The 13,002-nt window shown below is 45.4% G+C and overlaps 1 protein-coding gene across 3 annotated transcripts in view; it reads right to left on the reverse strand.

Annotated features, from left to right (window-relative positions):
* LOC123354406 (protein mono-ADP-ribosyltransferase TIPARP-like) overlaps positions 1-10,389 on the reverse strand; it is a 41,178-nt gene extending 30,789 nt beyond the window's left edge. For 2 of the 3 annotated variants that reach the window (XM_044996464.1, XR_006574748.1), the window contains exon 1: positions 949-1,104. The gene's annotated coding sequence lies outside the window, so the exon portion shown is untranslated. Of the gene's footprint in view, positions 1-948; positions 1,105-9,141; positions 9,243-10,336 lie in introns of those variants that run through there. The other variant, XM_044996482.1, reaches the window with a different exon arrangement.
* Positions 10,390-13,002: the final 2,613 nt, after the last annotated feature.

Consider the following 13,002-nt stretch of genomic DNA (forward strand, 5'->3'; position numbering starts at 1 on the left):
AGGCTACTTTTGTAATCTGGAACAAATGTTCACAAAGCATCCAGTTTACAAATTGTCCGGACTAAAGTGAGGTACCATTTTTCTGCTGAAGTTTTTTTCCTTTGGGGGGGGGGGAGAAGAGGGAGGGGTAAATTCAGCAACACTGAAACTTTGCAAATGTGTGTCCACTTTAGTTTGGCTTTTTAACAGATGCAGTTCAGTAAAGATTCTCAACAAAAGTATTTTTTGTGACTTTTCAAAGTGAAACATTTAAAAAGAAAATTTGAAACACTTATTTCAAACTGAAAATGCAATTTAAAAAAATTAAAATGTTTAAAGAGTCAAAATCAAATAATTTATTTGACCCAGAACTCCTTCCTCCCCCACATCTTCAGAATTCCCAGCCAAAAAACAGCAACCCGTTATGTTGTCCAGATTACCATCTTTGTAAAGGCTAGTTACCTTGGATTAGTTGGCAACCAATAAATTGAAAAAAAAATCTACAGACAAGTCCTAAGAAACAACTCAAGGATTCCATTTGCTTTCAAATGCAAGCAGAAGTTCTGGAGACCAGACAGCATCTGATTATCACATCCAGACCCTAAGAAATTCACACCCTACTTGCCCTAGGACACTCTGACCCAGCCTATACTTGGGAAGATTAATAAGTGTTCTTCTGCTCTGGCATGTCTGTACCATAACAACAACAGTGGGAGATATAATCTGGAATAGGCACCAAGTGATCTAGTCTTGCAGGCTGTCTGCAGCCCCAGCATGGGAGGAGGGGGGTGTCTTATTCCTCAGCTCTAAAGGGGTTTTAAGAATATACTGATCTTTTAAGATCACATTCTCTTGGTCTTCCAGGCCCATATCAGCTACTTTTATCCTTGTATTGCAGTCTCCCTAAGAGCCCAACAACATGGTCCTAAGAAAGTCCAGTCTCACATAGCTATTTCCTGGCACTCTCACCTCATGGCATTTCTGGGTCTGTTCCTTAGGCAGCAGCACCAGCTCCCTGCAGAAGCACTCCCTCAGTATAGTCCCCTCCAACAGCTACCCCTTTCTTCCAAGCTGCAGCCTTTTATCCCAGCTATTGCTCGTCAAATAATTAGCCACAATTGGGGAAGTAGCAGTTCTATCCATTAACCCCTTTATGGCTGTTGCAGCATAGAGTCTATATACCTCATCATAGCTAGGGTTGCCAATTTTGGTTGGATACATTCCTGGAGGTTCCATCACAAGACATAATCTTTTATTTAAAAAATTAAGCTTTAATTCCTGGAGACTCCAGGACAATCCTAGAGGTTTGGCAACTCTACATCACACACAGATAACTGGTTTCTCAAGGTACATGTGAGAGTTCCAGAGCCATGTGTGTTCTAGGATGGTTGTGGCCACAGACAATCAAGCTTTCTTCATTTTAATCCATGGCTCCCTTGTGCTCAGTTAATTTTTTCAAGAATACTGTATTTTGCTAAGAGAGGCTTGAGCAGTGGGCATACAGATTGGTCTGGCTGCCAAATGCAGATATTCATTGGAGCAGTAACAGACTTCAAGCCTGTGCTGATTCACCCCATTGCTTATCTGGGGTGGCTGGAATATGGATCCCAGGATTTATGTCCAATTGTGCTGGGCAGGCAGTGAATTGATTTGGGGAACAGAGTGGATTTGCTATCTGAGAACTTGACTCCCAGGATAAAATAGTAGGATTCAGCTGTCTTTGCTCCTGCAAGGTAGCATTGTCTCGTATAGGTGCTTGCTAGCCTCCCCATAGTCTGCCTAGCCACCTGCAGTTCTCCATGCTTGCTGGCCTATGTGCTTAAGGGCCATGTTTGCTGGATCCTACCTGTCTGCCTTTAGCTCCTTAGTGGGTAGCTATTTGTTTAGTGCCTGTGGTTGCTTGCCTGCCTTCCTTGATATCTCTGCACCTGACAGCTATTTCGTAGGGGCATTTGGACCCAGATCCATAAAGGGGCTTAGGCATTGTGATGCTTACCTTCGCAACACATAACTTTTCAGCACCTTGAAAAGTACGGGAGCAACACTGCAATCCACAAAGCCTGAGTTAGGTGTGTTGACTAATATACGCTGGCTAGCGTACATATATATTGTACTGATAATACCACCTACAATACATATTCCAAACATTTAAGTGTACATATTATTAAGCATTAATATAGCAGCTTGTGATGGGGTATACAAACCCCACACAGGGGCGGAAGGGGTTAAAGGACAGTCCTGGGCCCAGTTAGCCCTGCTGGTCCAACCCTGCAGAGCATGCTCCAACTGGAGACAGGGCTGAAAAGGGAGCAACCTGGCCCAGAAGGCAGGAGAGGAGTAGAGATCTATCTTGCAGGCTTCTGCCAAAGAGGGCTAGAGACACCTCCCTGAAGTACCAGGACCGTATGCTGAGCCTGGTTGGGGCTGATGGCTTGGTTTCTTTTTCCTTATCTGGGACCAGAAGTGGAGGGAGTAGTGGTAGGGAGTGTCCCGGGGAGGGTAACTCAGAGGGTCCCCACCCTTCATGGTCAATGCTACTGACCCTCCTAGGGCTTGGGGTTGGAGGCTGATGGAGTGGGGAGGCCTAGGCTCCCCTACCACTACCCCATGGCTGAGTGGATGCTACCCACTGGGCCACCTAGCCCACTGAGGACCCTACTACACAGCTACATAGCCCAAATTGGCCTGTACCATTATTATATTCCTGACCAGGCCCGGTGCACATATTAGACAGATGAGTGCCTATCTTCCGCCCTTTTTGTGGGTTGCTCTGGGGTTTAGGCCTAGAGTGAGGCAGCAGTGTGCATGCTTAGCGGCAGAAACACGAGCATGCAGGGAACTTTTACTGCAAAAACATATGTGCCTAGCAAATTTAGGCACCTACAGGGACAGGCAGCAGCCGAGTGGGGCGTTTGTGGCTCACAGTGACGCCTAAAAACAGGACTTAAGTGCCTAAGTCCATAAGGGCCTAAGTATCTTTGTGGATCTAGACCTGCGTGCCTAGCTAGACACACTTCTTCCCTGACAAGAGGCTGGCCTGATTACTAAAGTCTGAGCCTGCCTTCCAACCCTCTGAGGTACATGACAGACAGCATATATGGGCATCTGCCTGAGCATAGTCATGAGTTTCTGTATGTCCCTCTGCTTTCTACAGTGCTTGCATGAATGCCTAAGGAGGAAGAATGGCTTTGTGTTTTGTATCTTTGTCAATGTACAGACATGATACGTATCCAGAATTATTCTACTCCCCTCCTACCCCAGTGCCAGACACACGCTCACAATAAGACTGGCTTCATCCTGGAAAGGGAGCACTGGTCTTTTAAGGCTTAGGAAGCCATTCTCCATTCCAATGCGGTGCACTGTTTAGGAACTGGCAGGTGGCATAATAAGTGTGCACCATGAGTCCCTATGTAGGGAAGTTGTGATAGCTTCTAAAAGAGAGGTAACAAATCTCGCCTCATTGAACATCTTCCCATCAGTTTTGAATTACACGTCCAAGCCGACAAAGAACAGGTGTGAGTTTAACCTCACAAGGCCATGTTCTCATTTACTTACTCATGTTGAGTAGTATCTTACTCCACAGATACTCCCTCTGGAGTCAGTAGGACTATTTATGGAGAAAGCTGTAGCCAAATATGGGTAAAGGTGTCAGAATCTGGTCCATGGTCTTCATAAGTACTCAGTGATTTGTTTCCTAAAGAGTGATATCACCTGCTTTTCTTCCTGTGATCAGGAATTATGATTTCCAAACCTGATGTGATCTCCTGTATGGAACAAGGGGAAGAGACTTGTTTTCCAAATCTCCAGGTCTCTGTGGATAGGGTGATCCTGAGAGGTTTCTCTACAGGTGAGGAATGAGCATAAGCAATCTAAAACAATTAGAGTATAAATAAGAAGATGGAATTTCAGAAAAGCCAGCCTGAAACCTTCAGATTCTGTCCTCTCTTGTTCCAATTGGTGTCATATCCTTGTTGCAGATGTCACTGAGGGCTTTCCATCAGTATGAATTGACTTCCTTCCTTGTACTTCTCTTAATATTCGAATGGGATTTATAAGCACAATTTGTCTCCTTCTGACACTCTGATCAAGGATTATAAAGATTTGACTCCTGACTATTAATCTCTCTTATCTTATTCTGATTGGGGGTTGTGATTTTGAAGTTTACCTATTCCACACTTGTATTTGTCCCAAGTACACAGATCATGTGCGTATTTTCTTTTTATTCCAGAAGATGAGGCGTTCCTGATGGAGAGGCTTCTGCTGGATTCTCCTTCTCATAAAGGACCTGAGCCAATGGAAACCCAAGAGACATTGTTGGAAAGATCCAACGATAATATTTCTCAAACTTCTGACTGGGGAAAAGCCTGCAACAGTGAGTGCAAGTCAGAAAGTGAGAGGAAAACCCCTGCATGGAAGAGCCAGGGTAAAACCACTCACCAGGAAATAAGTTTCAAGAACCTCAAAGAAATGAGTCTTTGCCAGAAATCCCCCATAGCAGGGTTCGGCAACCTTTCAGAAGTGGTGTGCCAAGTCTTCATTTATTCACTCTAATTTAAGGTTTCACGTGCCAGAAATACATTTTAACGTTTTTAGAAGGTCTCTTTCTATAAGTCTACAATCTATAACTAAACTATTGTTGTATGTAAAGTAAATAAGGTTTTAAAAATGTTTAAGAAGCTTCATTTAATATTAAATTAAAATGCAGAGCCCCCTGGACCGGTGGCCAGGACCTAGGCAGCGTGAGTGCCACTGAAAATCAGCTCGTGTGCCGCCTTTGGCACACGTGCCATAGGTTGCCTACCCCTGCCCATAGGAAAGAGGCTGGGCACTTGGAGCGAATGTGGGGAAAACATCAGTCAGAGCTCGGAGCTTATTCAACATCAGAGAACCCACATGGGAGAGAGAGCTGTTAAATATACTGAGTGTGGGAAAAGCTTCCAGGAGAGCTCCCCCCTTACATCTCATCAGAGACTCCACAGAGGAGAGACACCCTCCAGAGGTAAGGTGTTTGGGAAAAGCTTCAGTGCCAACACGGACCTCGTTAACCAGAGAACCCATGCAGGAGAGAGATGCTACCAGTGTGCTAAGTGTGGGAAAGGCTTTGGTTGATGTTCTCATTTTATCAAGCACCAGAGAACCCACACAGGGGAGAGACCCTATACATACCCTGAGTATGGGAAGAGCTTCAGCACCAACATGCACCTCATTAACCACCAGCAGATTCACACAGGAGAGAGACCCTACCAGTGTGCTGAGTGCAGGAAAGGCTTCAACTAGTGCTCGCACCTCATTCATCATCAGAGCACCCACTCGGGAGAGAAACCCTACACTTGTAAGGAGTGCAGGAAAAGCTTCATCCAGAGCTCAGACCTCCTGAGACACCAGATAACTCACAAGTGTGAGAGACCCTATAAATGCCCCCAGTGCGGGAAAAGCTTCAGCCAAAGCTCACACCTTGTTAGGTACAGGGGCGGCTCCAGGCCCCAGAACTCCAAGCGCGTGCTTGGGGCAGCAAGCTGCGGGGGGCGCTCTGCCGGGAGGTCCGCCGAAGCCGCAGGACCAGCGGACCCTCTGCAGGCAAGCCGCCGAAGGCAGCCTGCCTGCCATGCTTGGGGAGGCAAAATGCCTAGAGCCGCCCCTGGTTAAGTACCAGAGAATCCACAAGGGGGAAGGCCCCTACAGATGTACACAGCGTGGGGAAAGCCTCCGAAACAAGGCACTTCTGTTATTGTATCAGAGTCTCCACATTGAGTAGAAATCAGGGGGCAGCTGCATTTTTAGGTGCATCAGTCACTCTTCCAATTAACAAAATACATTTTCTGGAGCATTGAGCATTGGAAGGAGAGCAAACATGTTCCTGAGGTTACTGCTCATTTGGGGATTGTGTGTTCTGAAGATTGGCTAGTAAGAACCTGAAGCATGAGGGAGGGTGGAGCTGTCATACTAAAAAACTGGCTGCTTGTACAGGGAGTGGTAAGAAGTAAAGTGAAGAGAAAGCAGAGAACAGACACTGGGTGATCAGTCAAGCTGTGGGGAGTGATTCTGAACAGGAGAATAGCAGGGAGAGGAGTTGTAGGGGGTAATTGACTAGAGACTGGGAGGGGTAAGAGGGATTTTTTTTTCTTCCTTTATGTATTTATATTACTGACAGAGAAGACACAGGAGACAGTCACCTGAAGTCAACCCGTGAAGCATTAAAACCTTTGGGTTTCTTTTTTGTGCAAATTAAGTTACATTGATTCTGGAAGGCAGACTCAGACACTCTGCAAAGTATACAGAGAGAATAGCCTTTTGTAAGCACAGATGTACAAAGACTAATAAAACAACCCAGATGTTATTTAATCACACAGAACACAAATTAAGTCTGCTTATTCCTGCCTGTAGAGGGGCCTAGAAGGTTCTGAAGCTAATAAATGCATTTGAGAGAAGTGTGTCATTTCAATAGTCTATCTGCGGGAGCAAATAGATTCTGAATATTTCACTGGATCACAGTAAAACTCCAGTCTATGCATCCGATGAAGTGGGCTGTAGCCCACGAAAGCTTATGTTCAAATAAATTTGTTAGTCTCTAAGGTGCCACAAGTACTCCTGTTCTTTTTGCGGATACAGACTAACATGGCTGCTACTCTGAAACCAGTAAAACTCCAGCTTGCTTTAACTATGGATTTATCCATTCTCCTGGCAAAGGTTGCTTTAAAATGGGATAAAAGAGGGGATCTATTACAGGACAGCTGAAAGCCTGGGGGGTATGAAATGCAGCAATCTATGGTGTAAAAATATTGTATATTGAATAACACTATCACCTTGCTTTTACATAATGCTTTTCATAAGTAGGTCTCAAAGTGCTTTACAGATGGGAAAACTGAGGCACAGGGAGCTGAAATACATAGAACCATTCACTCCTAAGTGTGTGAATGGGGGAGGGAAGGATTAATAGGCTTTGCTACAGAGAAAGTAAAGGTCCATTTTTCAAAGGTACAGGAGAATTTATGATGCCTAAGTATGACAGGAGATGCAGAAAGGAAGGCTCTCAAACCAATGAGGATGAGAATGTGCAAAGAGAGAGAGGGGGATGGTACTAGAGAAGAATTACCAGGCTCTGCTGTTTTCATAATACAAGAACCCCTTGTTACTGTCCAGCTAATCCGGGGGGAAGGGCAAGCGGGGGTAGCATGGGAGCTTCAGGGCTGGCTGTACAGTGCTTCTAAGCAACACAAGCTAGTGTATCTTCCTCTTCCCTGAATGGCTATGGGAGGCCAGCGGAGGAGAGCAGGAGGAACTACTGCCATCTCTGGGGGGCAGCTCCTGAAGATGAGGGAGAGCCACTTTAAGCAGCAGCAGATGCAGCTGTGTACTGGTTTTTCAAATCTAGGGTCTCAAAGGACAGCTGAAGCAGCAATTTGATTAGATCTTATAAAGAATTACTTCAGAAATACAGTAATGTCAAAATACACATTTTGTGGCCCTACTTGGCATGCAAATTAGGCCCTGCTCCCATTGGAGAACTCTGGCTAGGCCCTGCCCGGGATGGAAGCTGGAGGCATGAAGGTAGGCAAAGCAGTCGGTAGGTTTTCGGTATAGGGTGGTGTTAATGTGTTAATGCCTACCTTCATGCCTCCAGCTTCCATCCCGGGCACACCACAAGATCCATTGTCTACAGCCAAGCACTGAGGTACAACCGTATCTGCTCTAACCCCGCAGACAGAGACCAACACCTAGAAAATCTCCACCAAGCATTCTCAAGACTACTGTACCCACATGAGGAAATAAGGAAACAGATCAACAGAGCCAGATGTGTACCCAGAAGCCTCCTACTGCAAGACAAACACAAGAAAGAAACCAACAGGACTCCACTGGCCATCACATACAGTTCCCAGCTCAAACCCCTCCAACGCATCATCAGGGATCTACAACCCATCCTGGACAATGATCCCACACTTTCACAGGCTTTGGGTGGCAGGCCAGTCCTCGCCCACAGACAACCTGTGCACGTCCACCAATGTAATATATGCCATCATATGCCAGCAATGCCCCTATGCTATGTACATCGGCCAAACTGGACAGTCTCTAAGGAAAATGATAAATGGACACAAATCAGACATTAGGAATGGCAATATACAAAAACCTGTAGGAGAACACTTCAACCTCCCTGGCCACACAATAGCAGATTTTAAGGTGGCCATCCTACAGCAAAAAAACTTTAGGACCAGACTTCAAAGAGAAACTGCTAAACTCCAGTTCATCTGCAAATTTAACACCATCAGCTTAGGACTAAACAAAGACTGTGAATGGCTTGCCAATTACAGTCCTCCCTGATTGATCTAACCTCGTTATCTCTAGCTTGCTTCTTGCTTGCTTATATATACACACCTGCCCCTGGATTTCCACTGACTAACACGGCTACCCCTCTGATACTTGATACCTGCCAGCATCTTCAGACAAAAAAAAAAGGGGGGGGGAGGAGTGGGGGAGGATTGTTAATTTGCATAAATGTTTTTAGGCCCGGCCCAGACTGGTACTTCACTGGGTTGCAGCCATTGTTGTAGCTGTATCAGAGCAAGCACTAGTGCTGACAGGCAAAGTTGCCATTTGCACTGGGGGAGCTAACCTTGAGTTTCAAAGAGGCATAACCTCCCCAGGTGCAAACCATGTCTTTGCCTGTCTCAGCTACAGTAATGACTGGCCACCAATGGCTGAAACTTCACAAATCCCTAGTCTAAGACAAGGCTATAGAGGGGCAGCTGATGGGGCAGGTGCTCTCAATCCATTGAGAGAGGAGCTGCCATGAACTCTCCACAATACTGAGACCCAAACTAAAGAAGAGGAGCTGGAAGCCCCCACTCCATGACCAAGTGCTTTCATTCTAACTATCTCTCCGTGAATTAATCAGCTGCCTGCCCTCTGACACACATGCACACACAAACACACACTCACATGTGAACTTCACACTCTGTCCCCACTCCCCACTTGGAATAACAGTGAAAGAAGGCCCACTTCTCCACCCAGCAAGGCAGTGGCATGGAGCCACTTTCCCCACAAGGGATGGCAACAACCCCATCTCCCCAACCCTTTCAGGAGCAGCATAAACGGCATCAAGGGTTGTCTCTGGCACTCACTCCACAGAGTGGCAAGAGCAGCAGCACAAGGCCCCCTAGTACTTACCAGAAACCCATCCCAGTGGCCGTTTGCTTGGATGGCTAGCCCCAATGTGTTCTTCTCCTGCCACACACAGAGTCCTCTGCTGGGATAACATTGGCAGGGCTCTGAGGGCAAAGAAATCAACATGCCATTGAGATGACTTGGAAAATTCACCCCATTGTTCCCAGTTCTCTGCAGATTCAGGCAGACACCCCCACATCAGTTACACTGGAGTCATGTCTTCAAGTGTCTCTTCACAGCCACAAGCACTAGCAACTTGCATAAAAACGTGAAAAGTGAGATACTGATGTAATCATATCCTTCCCAGGAACTATTCCTCAGTCCAGTCCTGTCCCCCTCACACACACACAAACCACTGCCCAAAAAACTAATCTGCCCCTGCACACATTCACAGAAACACACATCCCCAACTAATCTTGAAACACAGTGAATTACTATGGCTCTCTCCCTGCATACTGAGAACCCACTCCAATGAATTATTTGCCTCAAGAGCCCCTGATATCATTTGGACTCCCTCAATGCACCTCATCAAAGATTGATGCCTCTCTTTTTCCTCTTTTCTTTGCTCTTCAGCTTCAACATCCCTCTCCAAATAACTTGAAAATGCATGGCGCTCGGAGCCCCAGGCATTGGTTGGATTCCCACCTAGTCTGCTGCCAACCATAAGTAGCAGAGACTGCATTATACTGTGTGCTATTTTTACACACACATACATAAACAAAACACCTTAGAACAGTAATGCTTTTCATTCAAGCTAGCTAAAGGAGGCTCTCTTGCAGAAACAAGAACCCCATTAAACAAATACTAATAGAGTTTCAGTTACACAAATTGCACTTCCTGGAGTGACTGCCAAAATCGGGATATTTACTAAGCGCCAGGTGGCTCATCTCTCTCTTACCAAAAATATTTTCAAACATAGGGAAACACCAGAGATGAAATAGCAATCACTTGATTCATTTCAATGATGAATTTTCCCCAAAATAATGTCAAAATGAATATTTCAATCTACTACTTAGTATGCAAATTAGCACTTGTTCCTATTGGAGGACACTGATTATGCCCCCTCCCCTCCCAGGCAGAGATATTGGGTGGGTACCTTGCGAACATGGGTCTGAGCTCCCATAATCAGAATCAGAGACACACTTTCCCAGAAGTACAAGGAATAGAAGGGGATTATGTGTATCTAAAGTCTTCATACCTCTATGCTTCAGATGGCATGAGCTACAGAGGAGGCTCTTTCTTCGTGAACAATGACAGGAATAGGACTGAGGTCACTGGACTGAAGAGGAGCAGTCAGGCTCTCCTGTTTACACTTTGTCAGGAGAACACATGGACATGAAAGGAAACAGAAAACAAACTTCAAAGATGACTAAAGGGAATCCATACATTTTGCGCAATGTATGATTGGCCTGTGAGACTCACTGCCACAAGGTATTATTGAGGCCAAGACTTCAGCAAGATTTTTAAAAGGATGAGGCATTTATATGGACAATTACATTACATTAGATAGAATAAATATGAGTAAGGAGGATAATCCCTGATGCTAGAGGGTAGAGACCAACCCATTAATGCTAGGGGCTAGGAAGAAACTTCCCCCATGCAGGGGTGACACCTCTCACAATTTTATTGGAAGTCTTGTAAATAATTAGTGTTTGTTTTAGGGGCCCAGCTGCTGGAGTTGTCTAACTATATGAGAATCTCAGCTTTCACTGGAAAAAAAAAGTTTCTACCCACTGTGGTTGTCCAGAACAGCTTGAAAAGGTGAGCTGACTGTACCCCAAAGCCTCAAAACCCAGAGGCAAATTAAAAAAACCCACCATAATACATTTTTAAATTATATTTTGTAATAATCTCATGCCTAACTCAATTTTGTAACTTTGGGGGTTAGTGATATAGCACAGGGGCAGGTTATTCCTTATCTGTTCATTACAGGGGTTCTTTGCACTTTCTCTTCACTATCAGGGCTGGGTTGCTGGGCTAGATGATCTGATCTGACCTGGCATGAGAGGGAATTGCTGTTTCTGAGCAAGCTAAGGTGATGGAGAGAAGTGAGAGCGTTTTAGGAAAGAGTTACTTATTTCCCTGAATCTGGGGAGTTAAGGATTAAAACCAGAGAGCAACTGATGCCTCCTTTTCTCAGAGAGGACCAGGAAGTAATGTGAGGGGGAGCGAAATGCACATAGAACATCCTGTGCCAGCCATTCCTTGGAAACTTGGTGTGTCCCTCTGCACTGAGATCGCTCACAGCACCTGGACCCTGAGTGAATGAAACCCCATCTCAGCCCCCGCTCTCTGTGCCCGGGCATACACCATGGATCAAATTAACAACCCCGTCCCTGCTGCCAGCTGAGCCATGAGTCAGGGGGTCTGGGATAACGGGAGAGTGGAGAGAGACGCGGCCTGCAGCAGGGGAGGGGCATGGGACAGAAAACAGCAGAGAGGTCTGGAATTGCTAGCAGCAGGACCTGGTAAGGGCAGGAAGGGGGCTGGCATCTGAGCTGCACCGGGATGGAAATAAGAATCAATCCAGCTAGTTCAGGCACAGCACATGGGTGTGTGCATCCTCAGCACAGATGGTGACAGCTGACCCTCTCTGCCAGGATTTCAGGAAGGGGGTTGGTGAGTAAGAGCTTGACTATAGGAGTAAGTTGTACAGTTCTGACTATAGGGTTGTGGCTAAAGCAGTACAACTCCCCTAGTGCGGATGCACTTGTATTGATAAAAAAGTGTTTATATGGTATTGTTTATTCCTGTTTGGGAAGGGGAATAACTATACCAGTATAAGGCACAATTATACTGGTATAACTGTCCATCCTAGAGGTTGCATCGGTATCACTATATTGGTAAAAACTTACAAACCCTGACTGACTTATACCAATAAAATGTGTACCTGTAGACCAAGCCCAAACATTCCCCAAGAACTAGCTAGTCCTACCAAATGGAAGTTTGGAAAATGCTAGGAAGGTGCTATTTCCTCTGCAGCGATGGTAGAACCAGTAGTGGAAACACCCTGCCCACCGCTCATCTTTGTCTACCACGTTTCCTCCACGGCACTCTCTGTCACAGACTCTGCCCCAAACACCATTCACAAACATTGCCTCCTGTGACGTTGCACTCTATATGAGTTTATAAAAATATGCTAATGAGTATGAATATAATGTAACTGGAATATGCTTCATGCAAAAGGTCTCTTGTAAGGTATCATTACAAAGCTTATAATCTACTGACTGTGGTCATCCTATTTGTATAAATGTACCACTCTTGTATCTGCAACTAGAAATATGAAACATAACTCTGAGGGCCTATTGTAATTATGCAAAGTGTGGGCCATTAATGGTGGTTTGGAATCTTGATGACTCCCATTAACCAGGACAATTGACTGCAGATGGCTCTGTTTTACCTGTAAGTCTCCCTGTGTACCTGTGTGCTGGCAAGTGGGCAATGAAGTCTTACAGTGACATGTGATCATGTCACCTGAACTGGAATCCATCTTTAACCTGGTGCTTTTCCACTGAGAAGTGGGGGGAGAGGGGGAACCCAGAGGGACAAAGGATTCCCGCCTTATGCAAAAGATATGTAAATGGGTGGAACAGAGAAAAGAGGGAGCCATCCTGAGGAATCCCCTAGCTACCACCTGAGCTGGAACAAGGGCTGTATCAGGGGAAAGGATTGTGCCCAGGCTAGGAAGGTGTCCAGTCTGTGAAGAAACTTAGTGAAGCATCTCTAAGGGTGAGGATTTTATCTGTATTCAGTTTGATTAGACATAGACTTGCCTGTTTTATTTTATTTTGCTTGGTAATTCACTCTGTTCTGTCTGTTACTACTTGGAACCACTTAAATCCTACTTTCTGTATTTAATAAAAT

Source organism: Mauremys mutica, chromosome 1 (assembly GCF_020497125.1).
Source record: "Mauremys mutica isolate MM-2020 ecotype Southern chromosome 1, ASM2049712v1, whole genome shotgun sequence".
NCBI classification, from domain to species: domain Eukaryota; kingdom Metazoa; phylum Chordata; order Testudines; family Geoemydidae; genus Mauremys; species Mauremys mutica.